Here is a 12,869-nt window from a genome sequence, read left to right as displayed (position 1 = left end):
AAAAAAAAAGAGCGAAAAAACTACAGCCGGAGTAAACCTGGGAAAACACGAACCAATCCCTGCCATCAGGAGCAAATTTATGAAACCAATCAAATCCTGTCCTGCCGTTCTGCCCGCCTCCTGCACGTACATTTCATGTTTGTTTGTGTTTTTAACTTTCACTATGATAATGTTTTGGTGTTATCTTACCGCTGAGTGAGACAAACGAAACACAAAACACAAATGATGTGCTGAGGACCAGTTTTGAATCGGTCACGATCATATGGTGGCGAAGCAGCGGCTCGTGCATGTGAGCGGGAGCGTCGTTTTGGAGGCGCTCTGAGGGGAGGGTGGGGGGACTAGCCTACCTAACGTTGCGATGCAGGTCCTGGTCGTGAGGGAAAGTTCACGCTAGCACTGCTGGGAAAAGCGGTCACTTAATCTGACATCATGACGTGCCTCCTCCAAGGGCTCGAGTGGGCGAAAAAACACAAGTGCCATGTTGGTAGCCTGTTTCCTCGACCGACCACTGCTTAGCCTTGGAATCCATTAGCTTCGTCTTTGTCATTTTTTTCACGGCAAGAAAATGGCGGGAACTCGTATGGTTTGTCTTTTTGGTCACAGCAACCGGTGACGCAGTTTGCGGTTCTAGACCAGCAAAGAGTTGGTGCTGCTTTCAAACCTATTTTCCTGGCTGGGAACCGGTTCTCTCTCAGTCGAAACACAAAAAAATGGTTCTCAATTGAGCACCTGCTCCGAACCGTCCCTGGAACTGCCTCGGTTTGCTTTGAATTAAGACTGCAAGAATGAGAGAAACAGCATTTTCCTTGTTTGGAATACTAGTTGAAATTTCATCTTACTATCCAGGCTAACTGGCAAGTTTTAATATTTGTGCAGAGAATAAGATTCTATATATACCAGCCAGCTAGCTTAGCAGAGCTTAAAGGCTGCAAGTGTAGGTTAACAGCTAGCCTGGCTCTCTGCGGGATAGCTGGAAAGTAAGATAAATGTTATCTCTCAGATTTTTTTGTATGCAAATATGAAGCTAGGGGTAGTAAGCTTCCCTAAACGTATAATTAAAGGTAGGTTTAAAAAGCTAGCTTGGCTTTAACTTGGTGTAGGCTTCTGGAAAGTCAGTGCTCCATGCCAAGAAATGTGCCATCACTTAACCGGTCGCTCAAACCTCATCTTGTTGTTTTGGTACTTTATATTATTGTACAAACTTAAATTAAGTCAAACTTGCCATATAAAGTCACCACGCTAGGATAAGCTAACTGGAAATAGTTTGTATCTAACGATAAGATATGAGAGTACTTTCAGAAAGACGGTGAATAAAGCCACTAAAACGTCTGTAGCTCCTTCTCATGTCCTTTTTGCCGTCTGTCCTCCCTCTTCCTCCGTTTGTTTCTCTCAGGCGCTCATAATCAAAGTAGCGGGCGTCTCATCCTGCATCCTCCCTCTGCCTCCGCACCCGGCCTGATAAGAAACTGGAGAGGAGGGGATAATATAACTGCCTCAGACAGCAGCTCTCCTCCGTTTCCCCTCCAGTTGAATACACAATCAATACAACAATGAATTAATAATGAAAGATGTAGAACAACAACCCTGCATGGGCCATCTTGATTCCAGGCTCTTAATGCTTTAGTCACTCTCTGTTTGGGGTGATAATGAAGGAAGAAACAGGGTGACGACGAGGTGGAGTTTTTATTCACCTTGCATTTGGAAAGTGTGTTTTCTTTTTCCTCCTGTTTGTTTGCTGAAAGCACTGGTGCTAAAGAAGTGATGAGACTTGTTAGAGCACGGGGTGCACAGACATGTGTTAGCGTCAGATCGACCTGTTGTTTATGTTAAGGTGTAAGAAATCACACCTCTCATCCTTCATTCCTTCTTCAGCTGCACTTGAGTTACAGGGAGGCAGTTTAGACCACACAGAGAGGACTGTCTGCTTCCATGAGTAGGACCATAGGCTGTATGCAGTCTCAATGATGTTATCCATTGGTTTTTCAGGGGGTGTTAAAGCGCCTGACTTTAGCAGTTGCCAAACTGGAAATGCTGATTCTGACTATGTTTTGGCCGATCGAGAAACCGGCAGAGAGTTGGAGTAGAGGTCAGAGCCTTGCTGACTGACAAAAGGCTACGATGTACCCACTTCATCAGGCATGCCTCGAGTTATGCATAACCATTAGCCTTAATATAATTAAAATAGATGAGCTATACAAAATTCATTCCCCTTAAAGGCGACATGAAAAAATAATTGAGGTATCAAGACCAGAACCCTTTACCTTATCAACTGGTTTAGAGAGTTTGTCTTTGCTATAATGGAGCCTATAAAATACTTTAAATTGAATAAGAGATAGCCTAGCGCAACTAGTATTAATGTTAGTTAGAGTGGATCCATCAGAGGGAGTCAGGAGGTCATACTTATTGTGGCTTTTAAAAGGGACCTGAGAAACAAAATTTCGTTCCACCTCATGCGACAGCTTGTGTTGGTATGACAATAAAAAACCTTGACTCCTTGAATCAAAAGGTCCCACAGTCAGTCCAAGTTCACACTGTCTTTAGTTTGGATTAAAGCAGCCGCTCTCCTTGTGACAAATAATATTACCAATAGAACTCCACTCAGACTCTGACTCAGATAATGGGGACTCGACTTGGATTCTTCTCTGGTGACTCGAACTCAAACACTGAGGACTCAGGACTCGAGGTTTGGGGACTCGACTACAACACTGGATGCTTGATTAGAGCTTGACCACATTCACAAGGCCGCCATTTATGTCTGTATTAATTCTCAGAGTGTTAAGCTCAAATGGTATTAGCTAGAAAACTTCTGGTTCCCTGATGTTCGTCAGAAACACATCTTGGGAGTATGACAAAAAAATGTAATTCCAACGCATCCAGATTCATCAACAACTAAAACGCTCCAAGATAGTAAAATTTCAAGGTAAAACAACATATCTGATGATCTTACAGCAAATGTTAGCATTAAACCACTTCCTGCCTGTCCTTGCCGTTAGCTAGGAAGTAACTGAATGCTAACAATACTTTATGATAGTGTTGTATGATACAATAAACAGGCATTCATTTCTAGTTTGTAGTAATAATACTTGGTGATTGGTTGAATGCTGAAAGTTTACTGTTGTTGGATGCTAGCTAATGAGTTATTGCACATTGACCCAACAAAAAAATGCCTCTATGTCCCAAATGATTTTCACTTTTAAAGGTTTTCTCACTTGCTGATCACTCCTGAAGCGATGAGACGACTACTGTTCTTTAGATTCTCTTAATTTTTACAAAGTACAACCTGGAAGTTTCCAGCCCTGAGTATCACATCATAGTGAAAATGGCCGCCACGTGAATTTAGTGAATAGAAAATAACAGAGCAGCAATATTTGAGGCAGGTTGTTTATGTGTTAGTTGACCACACTTCAAACTCAGACACTGGTTGCTTGAGAAAGCAGAAGCTCTGCAATACGGGGAACGATTTGAAACTATCTGATGAGTATAAGAGAAGTGTAAAGAAATATACTTTTTTGGGCATATTTCTCAAAAGGCCAAACAGGTGCTGATTAAGAGGCAGAATGGTCTTCATTTATGCTTGGCTAGGCGCCCCGTTTTGCTGTAAAGCAGCAAAAGTCTGGACAGACTGGCTGCTGTGGGACACCCAGCTGTCTAACAGAGTGGGAGGCCTCAAACTCCAGGAGGAGCCCAAAGCATCTGCTTAGATGGACACAATCCAAACATTAATGGGAAGGAAACCCCAACTTCTGTGTCTTTGCATCATAAAATATGATGGGGAACTGCAATCTAGGCCATTATGAGAACAAAAATGCATCCAAGAGGTGAGGGAAGTGAACAGAGCCTTGGAACTACAGGGCATTAAGCTTACTTTTATTTAAATGTAGGAACATTTAATTATAACTCTACCTGAATGAGTCGTGTTGATTTCCACTGACAAACCCAGAGCAAGCAGGGGTTATAGATCCCTAAGGTGCTTCTTCTCTCACTGCTGACGTCAGTGGGACACCCCTGCTCAGTCAGGTGGCCTGTCAGTGCAATGCCTTCAGCCACTAAATGTCAGTGTTACAGAAAATCCAACCAGCAGCCTTCACGGCTCACTATACTGCTAATAACACTGCTAATGATGGGAATAATGTCAGTGCTTTTTATACTATTACAGTGATGTAATTCTGCAGGTCTCTCAGGGGATTATAAAGCTGTAATGTTGTTACTGTTGGTTTATCCTTTAGTAATCTGGTGTGAGAGGAGTAGAGCGCTGGTATTACAGAGAGGGGCTCAGATTTAGAGCAGAGCGCTTTGTTGGATCTGAAAAGTCAGAAAAGGATAGGAAATTAATGTAGCTTCTCAAAGGCTGTGAATTCTTTATGTAGGGGGCATAGAAGGTGTTGAAAGAGGATCTTAATTCAAAGTCATTTTTATACACCTTAGAAAGGCAATTTCACCGTCTAACAAATGCACTAAGTTCCATAACCTTATATAGAGCTGGGCGATAATGAAAAAGATGTTAACACGATAAAATATTTCATATCAGTCAGTATTGATAATTATAAAGATGAAGAAACCAGATGGTTTGTGAGCTTGTATCTGGATTTAGTACTCTGATAAGCTTCTTGAATCCCTCATTTCTGACGGTGCTAACAGGAAGCAGGTCTTTTGTTTAAGATGAGATTTTTGTGAAGTTTAAGTTTGTAGATTCCTATTTTCTCAGGTTGAGGTTATTTGCATTATTTGATTTCAAATTACAACCAATATATATCAAATTGTATTCTGTGAATCAGTTTAGTAGAGTATTGTTTTGAGTTGTGCTCTCACCTTTAAGATTACTAAAGGTTACTGGCAAAGAGATGTTGTTTCCCACAGTGCAGTGAATGCATCACAGTTATTCAGGGTTCAGTTGTCCTACGGTCGCTGTGGACCTTAAATGTGTCTGAAATGCACAGCAGAAGTTGTCTCTGTTCTTTTTCTTTCTGTCGCTCGACTGTGTGTGTACATTCTGCTCCAGACGTCTTTAAGCCCCGCCTACCTCTCACCCTGCGACATGATTGGCTGTTCAATGACATATTCTTCTTCTGTCTAATGTTGGGTGGCAAATAGCATTTAAGGCACATTAGCGCCCCCCTTCCCAGTGGTTGGAGGTGGTAACTACAGGTTTATTTATATTGAATGTATTGAACATTTGTTTTGTTTATATTAAGAAAAATTGTATCACGATAATTATGGTTTTTGAATTATCGCCCAGCCCTAACCTAATATCAGACTTATCCTGCCTTACTTTCTGTAATATGTCCATAAAGAGATCAATAGTTTCATCTCATCCTTTAGCTTTCTTTAAAATAGAGTTCATGCAAAATATAGAATATATCTGACTGCAATTTTTATCTGCAGAGTGAATACAAAACTAAATATCAGTTTCTGAATAGTCTTGTATATATAGTTCAATCTTGCTTCTTGCATACTTTGTATATGAGGTCACCATATTAAGTGACACTGTGGGATGATAATGCTGAAAATACCTCAGAGTATGTGCTGTTCATTTGTAGAATTTGAAAAATATCAAGTTCTCGTGTAGCTTGTCACCAAACATCAATCATCTCATGTATCCTCACAGCAGCTTTGTTTGACGTGACAGAAGCTCACATTACTTCTTCACTTTTTGTCACTAAAGGAGTTCTTTTAATAACTCGAGTGTCAAGAGTGCAGAAGTGTCAGCTCTGGTGAAAAATGTAAAAGAGGATTTTGCTCTCTGTGACAGCAATTTCACCGCGGCGGCGTGTCTCTGTCTGACGTCCTGCGACAAAACTCAATAAGTGACCCAGGTTGCATTAAGACGCAGGATCTCACCCACCGGCTATACTTACATTATCTTCTGCTCATGCTTGTCGGCTTATTGTCGGCTTAATGCATTTCCATCACATGAGAGACATTTACTTTGAGACCTTTGCATGGTTCCTGCATTGTGATTGTTCCATGACATAATGTATGAACTCTACCCTTCTAAAAGGACAGCAGTGTGCTCTTGACAAGACATCAGAGCTGGACGATTCAATGTGCATGCAAGTTCATCTGGGCGTGCAAGTCTTCTGGCTAAATGGATAAGCTCAAGGATCATGCTTAAGCCCCTGAAAGGCTTCCATGGTCACCTCTGCTTTGTATTGTTCCTGCTTTATCTCCACATTGTCATTGTAACAGGATACAAGGCTTATTGCTCTCGCTTCAGGAGAAACCACCAGGTTCATTCTTGTGCAAATATGTGATGTATAAAGAGAAACCGCTGCTGTACTTTATTCATTTCAAATAGAACTGGGCCTAATTTTGTTGAACAATTATTTAAAAGATATGACATTGCAAATTAGCCGCTGCAGTTGTTTTCCAATAAGGTATTCGCCAAGCAGTAACCTCCTGTACAGGGGGTGAATTTTTTCATAACGTAGCAATTTCCAAGATATCAAGATTATGTGTTTTCCATTATGAGCGGGACAGCTGACTTGATTGACCGGCGAGAACACTGTAGCTGTTGGCGAGGAGGCTCAATGTCCGCCTCTTTACCTCACACTAGCTTCACAGCAGTTTGGTTGCTTTGGTTGAGTTCAGAATTTCCAATATGGCACCTGCCGACGATTGGCTTCAAAACAGCGCTGCAGAACCAGATGGATGACGTCACGGATACTCCGTCCATTTATTATACAGGCTATCGTATTCACCTATTCTAATTTGTATGTTAAAAGTTAACATGTAAGACTCATTTGGAGTTATATATTTTTGTTTTCTTCACATTGTATAGTTCTCGGCTCATTCTCTGCAGTGTTGCAGAATGTAGCTGGCATGAGCAGCACAACTCAACCCTACTGAATGCACCCATGAGTACTGTTCCCACATTGACTCGATGGTGTGAACACACCTGAATAAATCCAAGTGACTCCTAAACTGTAACCTCACAAGACGCTAGCTAGCTGCCAAGAATAGAAAAACTGGACATAAGACAGTTTCACCCCTGAATTTTTAAACTGTCACTGCACTACCTGCACTGTGTACATAGGCTGTTTTTTTTTATAACTGTATTTTATTATATTTTCTTGTATTTTATAGTAAAATTTTTGATATTTAAGAGCTGGAAGAGAGAAACAGCATCTCGTTTTTCCTGTATGTCTCGTATATATAGTGAAAATTGACGATAAAAACCTTTGAATCTTTGAAATGTAGTTTTAATGTCTTAGCTGCCTCAGCTCTCTTCTAGCCGTACGCTACGCTGACCCATCTTGCATGAGCTACTGTTAGCAAACAAGCAAAAAAATGTTAAAAGATTAGTAACTGTAGTGTAAACTGAGTACAAAGTATTCACAACATTCATCTTTTAATACTTCTAACACCTTTCTGTACACAGTAGTAGACTGCTAAATAAGTGAGTGGATTTACAAACAGCTAAAGCAGCGTACAATAGTAAAGCTAATTAGCAGCTAACCATGCTAATATCTGTATTAAAAGTGGTAATTTAAAACACATAACATATGTAAAGCACCAAAAGTGTTCAGCTGCATTGTTCATATCACGTTATTATACTAATACGTTTGCTAATCAGAGTTAGCTTAAAACATCTACATTTGCAGTGCTCAGAATTAGCTTAATTTAATCACTGTGAAATTAAAAGTTTACACATAATATTAAGTTTAATTTGAAAGCAACTTTAACAAAACTGATTTAAATGTCCGCGTATGTTATTTTTGGATGTCTTTTATATGCTAGATGACTTGAAACTTCCTGTTCTCTGCAGAGTGGCTAAATGAGCAGATCAATATGTTATACCGTCATCTGGGCCTGAACAGGGACACACAGTTTAACCTTTATTTGCCTGACATTCAGCATTCATTTAGAAATACATCAAAGGCTCATTTACAACTAAAAGACTACATGGAGGCCATTATTTTGAAGATGTCTTAAGTGAATCTCCTTTTGTAGCCTACAGGCAATTACCCAGATGTATCCAGAGTCAACTCTATGATGCTGGGGCTAACATTAGCACCGTCTGACTGGTCTGTTTGAAAGCCCAGAGCCCCTGCTGGTGGGGTGCTCCACTCTTTGCTGGCCTGGCCTTTAGACCCACAAAGAATGGAGGATGAAAAGAGAGAGCACTCTGTTTCCCGGGGCCCCACTATCTCCTGCTCTCTGTGATAATCCCGTCTTTATGCCCGCGGGCCTTGATGGCCACTATGATGCGTCTGCCCATAGTCCTGGTCAAATTACGACCCTGTCTTTGTGCTGCATGCATCTCCAAACATACTCTCTTTTTTTCACATGCTATTCTAAACTCCATATGTCTACTTTGGCTCGGATACTAAATATCGCCTGGAGAGTTGGAAGCAGAAGAAAAAGACAAAGCTATTGTGATGAAAAAATGAGGAAACAGGCTTTTTCTTTCAGCTTGGAAAAACCCGAGTGAATGTGAACGCTTTAGCTGCCACAGAAAGAGATTTTTTTTTGATGCATTCAAAACAACGGGTTCTTTTCTTGTACTGCGTTTTAGTGGACTGTGTCCTACCTTTATTACATAACGGAGAAATGAAACGGAGGTAATTTCTCAGCAAAACAACCGGCAGTGCAGAGGAAAACAGCGAGGTCAGTTTGCCCTGAGGCAGGACCAGAGCAGCAGTTATTAATAACAGAAGTACAGGAAAAGAGAGCGTTGCACTCACACGGCGTCCACAGGGAGACGGATATAGTAAACCAGCTCCTATACACCTGGAGAACATGCCACACCAGCAGTATTTTGTTTGCGTGTGTGTGTGTGTGTGTGTGTGTGTGTGTGTGTGTGTGTGTGTGTGTGTGTGTGTGTGTATAAGTGAAAGCTAAATGGACAGAGAAAATAATGGCCTCCCTGTGATGTCAATTATTGTACTCTGTGCCAAGTTCTGAACTATAAAAGGTGCTGAACTAGACTTTTGATAAAGAAAGTCTGTGAAGGGTTCATTTGTTACACATAATTAATCTGAAACAAATTTAAATTCTGGTCCAAGTCATTGAACATAAAGTTTTATGACTTGCATTGATTGTATTTTGCTTCTGTGTTACCAATGAGACAACAGAGGAAAATGTGCTTCTTCTTAACAGCTTAAATGGATTCAAAAGTCAAAGTTCTGGGAACAAAATCGCTAAAGTACAATGTAAGATTAACCAATTAGGGATTTGGGCTTCGGCCCTCAATATTCCTTTGACTTGTCGACCTGCTAAAAAATTACAAATAGGCAACAAGTATTCAGTTTGAAGAATTTCATTAGTTATGTTCCTGTTGTCACTCTCAAGCATAGACTGTTTAATTAATGGACGTAGTATCCGTGATGTCACCCATCTGTTTCTGAAGCGCTGTTTTGAAGCCAATCGTCGGTGGTAGCCATATTTGAAATGCTGAACTCAACCTAACTTCTGTTGAGCTAGTGTGAGGTAAAGAGGCGGGCTTTGAGCCTCCTCCTCCTGTGCCCACCTGTCAATCAAGTCAGCTGTGCCTCTCGTAATGGAAACTTGTAATCTTAATATCCTCAAAGATGCAGTGTTATGAAAAAATGAACCCCCGTACAGTGTGTGCTGATCGAGAAATGAGCCATCTAGACTACACTTGTTTTTTGTACCAGGCTGTAAACATGTTTATTTCTGATGTAAAGATTGGTCTTTTTGGAATTGGTGTATATGTGGTTTCCAGTACTTCTGGAGCCAGCCTCAAGTGGACACTTGAGGAACTGCAGTTTTTAACACTTCCACAAGTTTTGCCTAAATAAGGACATGCCTGACTTGACTGACTAGCTGTTAGCAAAGAGGCAAAAGAGCCCACCTAGACTCCACGTCTTTGCATCAAACTAGAAGTTAGGTTGAGTCAGAATTTCAATATGGCAATATCGGACAATAGGTTTCAAATGTCAGCTTCAGAAACAAATGTGTGACGTCACAGAGACTACGTCCATTTATATTATACAGTGTATGTTAGTGCCAAGTTACTTAATGGAACACAGAGATAGTAGGGAATTGAATATAAGTGCAAAGATAACAAATGTGGCATGAAGTCTACGTCTGTGAAAGAGAAAATACTTCCCCTGAAGGACTTTGGTCTGAGACCATTTAACATTGCTTCCTAACATTGCTTAGGCATTGCAGGCTAAATTATTGGGTGTAAAACCAAAAGACAACATCAGTAACTTATATACATCCAGCACTTTCTGGCATTTAATGAATTGTGATTCAGTCATCAATAATTCTAATTTCTTACTTTACTTGTTTCAGAAGGTAGAAATAAATAAAACAGTAAAATTTCATAGGAGAGTTAATTTAATTATATACACTAGTAATGTTGTGCATTATAATTGTGATGCTTCAACAATGATTATTACTTGGACTATAATCATACCATCAAAACGCTGAATCGTTGCATCCCTCGCTGTGACACATGTGGTTTTAAACATTCATGACAGCAGACACTTCGACATGTGGACAAGAAAGGAGCTGTAACACTATAAATAGCTCCATTATATATCACAGCATCTTGCCCAGAGCTGTGTGATTAATGTTATCAATTACACCTGTGCTTTTTTTGATACATGTCAAACTGTCTCATTTGCATGCGGCCTAATATAGATCAGTCGTGAGATTTAACTGTTGTCTTTGGTTCCTCGCTGCTCCGTCACTTTCTACCGTTTGTCACAGCCTCACTCCTCAGATCTTCCAGCTATCTCTTCTTTAATCACAGAAACCTCAAACTCTCTCATCCCTGAAGTGATAAACAGTGACAGCATCCTCCGCCGCTCTCTGTTGAGTGTTTGTTGCTTCGCTAAGTCACCGCAAGAGATGGTTTCACCGAATTGTTACTATGGAAACCACACTCTCTGTGTCCTCAAAAACCGAGCAGTAGACGGGACAAGATGTTTACACGCCTCGGTGTCACAGATAATATCTGCCAGCACACATCTTTTTTTCTAATACCTGGGATGCAACACTGGCATTTAGATCTACCAGATAATATGGATTTTTAATTGACCCAGTATCAGTTTATATGAGAGATATGTTGCAGCCTCTCTCTGGGGTTATAAAAGTTTGAGTTTGAGCTCTTTCCAGCTAAGTCTTTGCAGCTTGGCACTTCTCATTATCTTCCTACTGCGTACTTTTTAATTTTAAGTCAAGACATGTACAAATGCATTAAAACTTAATACCATGGGTTCAAAGTTTCTTTAAAAAAAATCCTGGAAAGTTTCCAATAATAACCACAGAGCTCTCCTTCATCAGCTTTATATTCACAGTGCGTCCATGTGCATGCAAGAGCGGGAAATTTCCCCTTGCTGAAATCCATTTCAGAGATTTCTTTTGTATTGGATCACATTATCTGGATGTCATGACACTTGCTCAGCTAAAAAGTCTTGAGCATGTTTTTCACAAAGTTTGAAGTCAGTATAGATTATCGTACAACACTTGGCCGCGGGGTGAGTTCTATTTTTGAGTCTGCCGGGAGGGAGAGCTTGTACGTGGGCTGAGGTCACAATAGAGGCAGTTCACGGGTTCTTGACTTATATACGGTGGCTGGGAAGTGCAACGCAAATTAATAAAGGATGAAACACTTTTACCAAGGCCTTAACAAATTCACATTTAAGAAAACATTTTTACAAAATCAGAAACACAACGACAGATTCTGATGGAAAAGGAATGTACCAATGATTTTCAAAATAAAAGACGTCTGTGATATAAGAATGGGCAACAGCCAGGGAATTAATTAGACATCAATATCCCTGTTTCCAGTAAAACAATTTGATACAGACTGAACAAAACAAATGTATATGCTAAATTTCCAATGGTTTTTATTTTGAAATTCCAAATCAGATATAGCTGTCTGAATCAGTCTGAATCATAGGCTGTATAATTAATGGACGTATAGTATCCGTGACGTCATCCATCTGTTTCTGAAGTGCTGTTTTGAGGCCAATCATCGGCAGGAGCCATACTGGAAATGTTGAACTCAACCTTACTGCTGTTGAGCTAGTGTGAGGTAAAGAGGCGGGCTTTGAGCCTCCTAGCAAACAGCTTCAGTGTTCCCGCCTGTCAATAAAGTCAGTTGTGCCTCTCATAATTGAAAACTTGTACTCTTAATATCTTCAAAATTGTTGCGTTATGAAAAAATTCACCCTGTAAAGTGTGTGCCGATCGAGAAATGAGCTATCCAGACTGCACTCATTTTTTGTACCAGGCTTCAAATAATGTTTTTTATCTTGAAATTCCAAATCAGATATAGCTGTGATTGGCAGGAACACATTTTGAGGTGTTCTCTTATCAGTCTGAATCAAAATATTTAAGTGGAAACAGGGTTGTTGATGTCAAATATATCTGAATTCCCTTGCTGTTGCCCATTTTCATATTATAGACTTCTTTTATTTTGAAAATCTTTGGTCCATTCCCTTTCAAAAATTGTGTCACTGCTTCTAAAAGTGTTTTTGATTTTGTAAATTAGTTTTCTTAAATGTAAATTTGTTTAGGCCTCGATAAAAGTGTTTTGTTAATGTCATTCTGTTTCATCAAAGTGTTTCATCCTTTGTAAATTTGCATTGCACTTCCCAGCCACCGTACTTATACATGTCTGAAACGTATTAACAGAAAAAAACAATAATTTACTCCATACTTGCTCATTTTTCTTGTGCACAAATTCACTGAATCAGATATATGGTTAGTCCTGCTTGCTGTAGCTGTCAAGTGCAAATGACATGTGGGACATCTGTATAATGTCATAATCACAAAGACTGACCTTTTCTTCATGACTAAGTCACAGTAAATCCTCAGTGGTCTTTTGCAGAAGGCTGGATGTTGTTCAAGCCTTTTCAAAGTATCATTCATCAGAGTCTGGTTGTGGTGAG

At 40.0% G+C, this 12,869-nt stretch overlaps 1 protein-coding gene and 1 long non-coding RNA gene across 3 annotated transcripts in view; one reads left to right on the top strand and one right to left on the bottom strand.

The window, feature by feature from the left end:
- The window catches only part of gpr158a (G protein-coupled receptor 158a), a 96,799-nt gene that overhangs the window by 2,773 nt on the left and 81,157 nt on the right, over positions 1-12,869 (top strand). The gene's annotated exons all lie outside the window — the stretch shown is intronic.
- The window catches only part of LOC117828688, a 23,271-nt gene extending 10,402 nt beyond the window's left edge, over positions 1-12,869 (bottom strand). For both annotated transcript variants that reach the window (XR_004634477.1, XR_004634478.1), the window contains exon 1: positions 12,761-12,869. This is a non-coding gene — a long non-coding RNA (uncharacterized LOC117828688). The remainder of the gene's footprint in view (positions 1-12,760) is intronic.

Source organism: Notolabrus celidotus, chromosome 17 (genome assembly GCF_009762535.1).
Source record: "Notolabrus celidotus isolate fNotCel1 chromosome 17, fNotCel1.pri, whole genome shotgun sequence".
In the NCBI taxonomy this organism is placed as follows: Eukaryota; Metazoa; Chordata; class Actinopteri; order Labriformes; family Labridae; genus Notolabrus; species Notolabrus celidotus.
The sequence above is the reverse complement of the archived record's forward strand: the minus strand, read 5'-3'. Positions and strand labels throughout refer to the sequence as shown.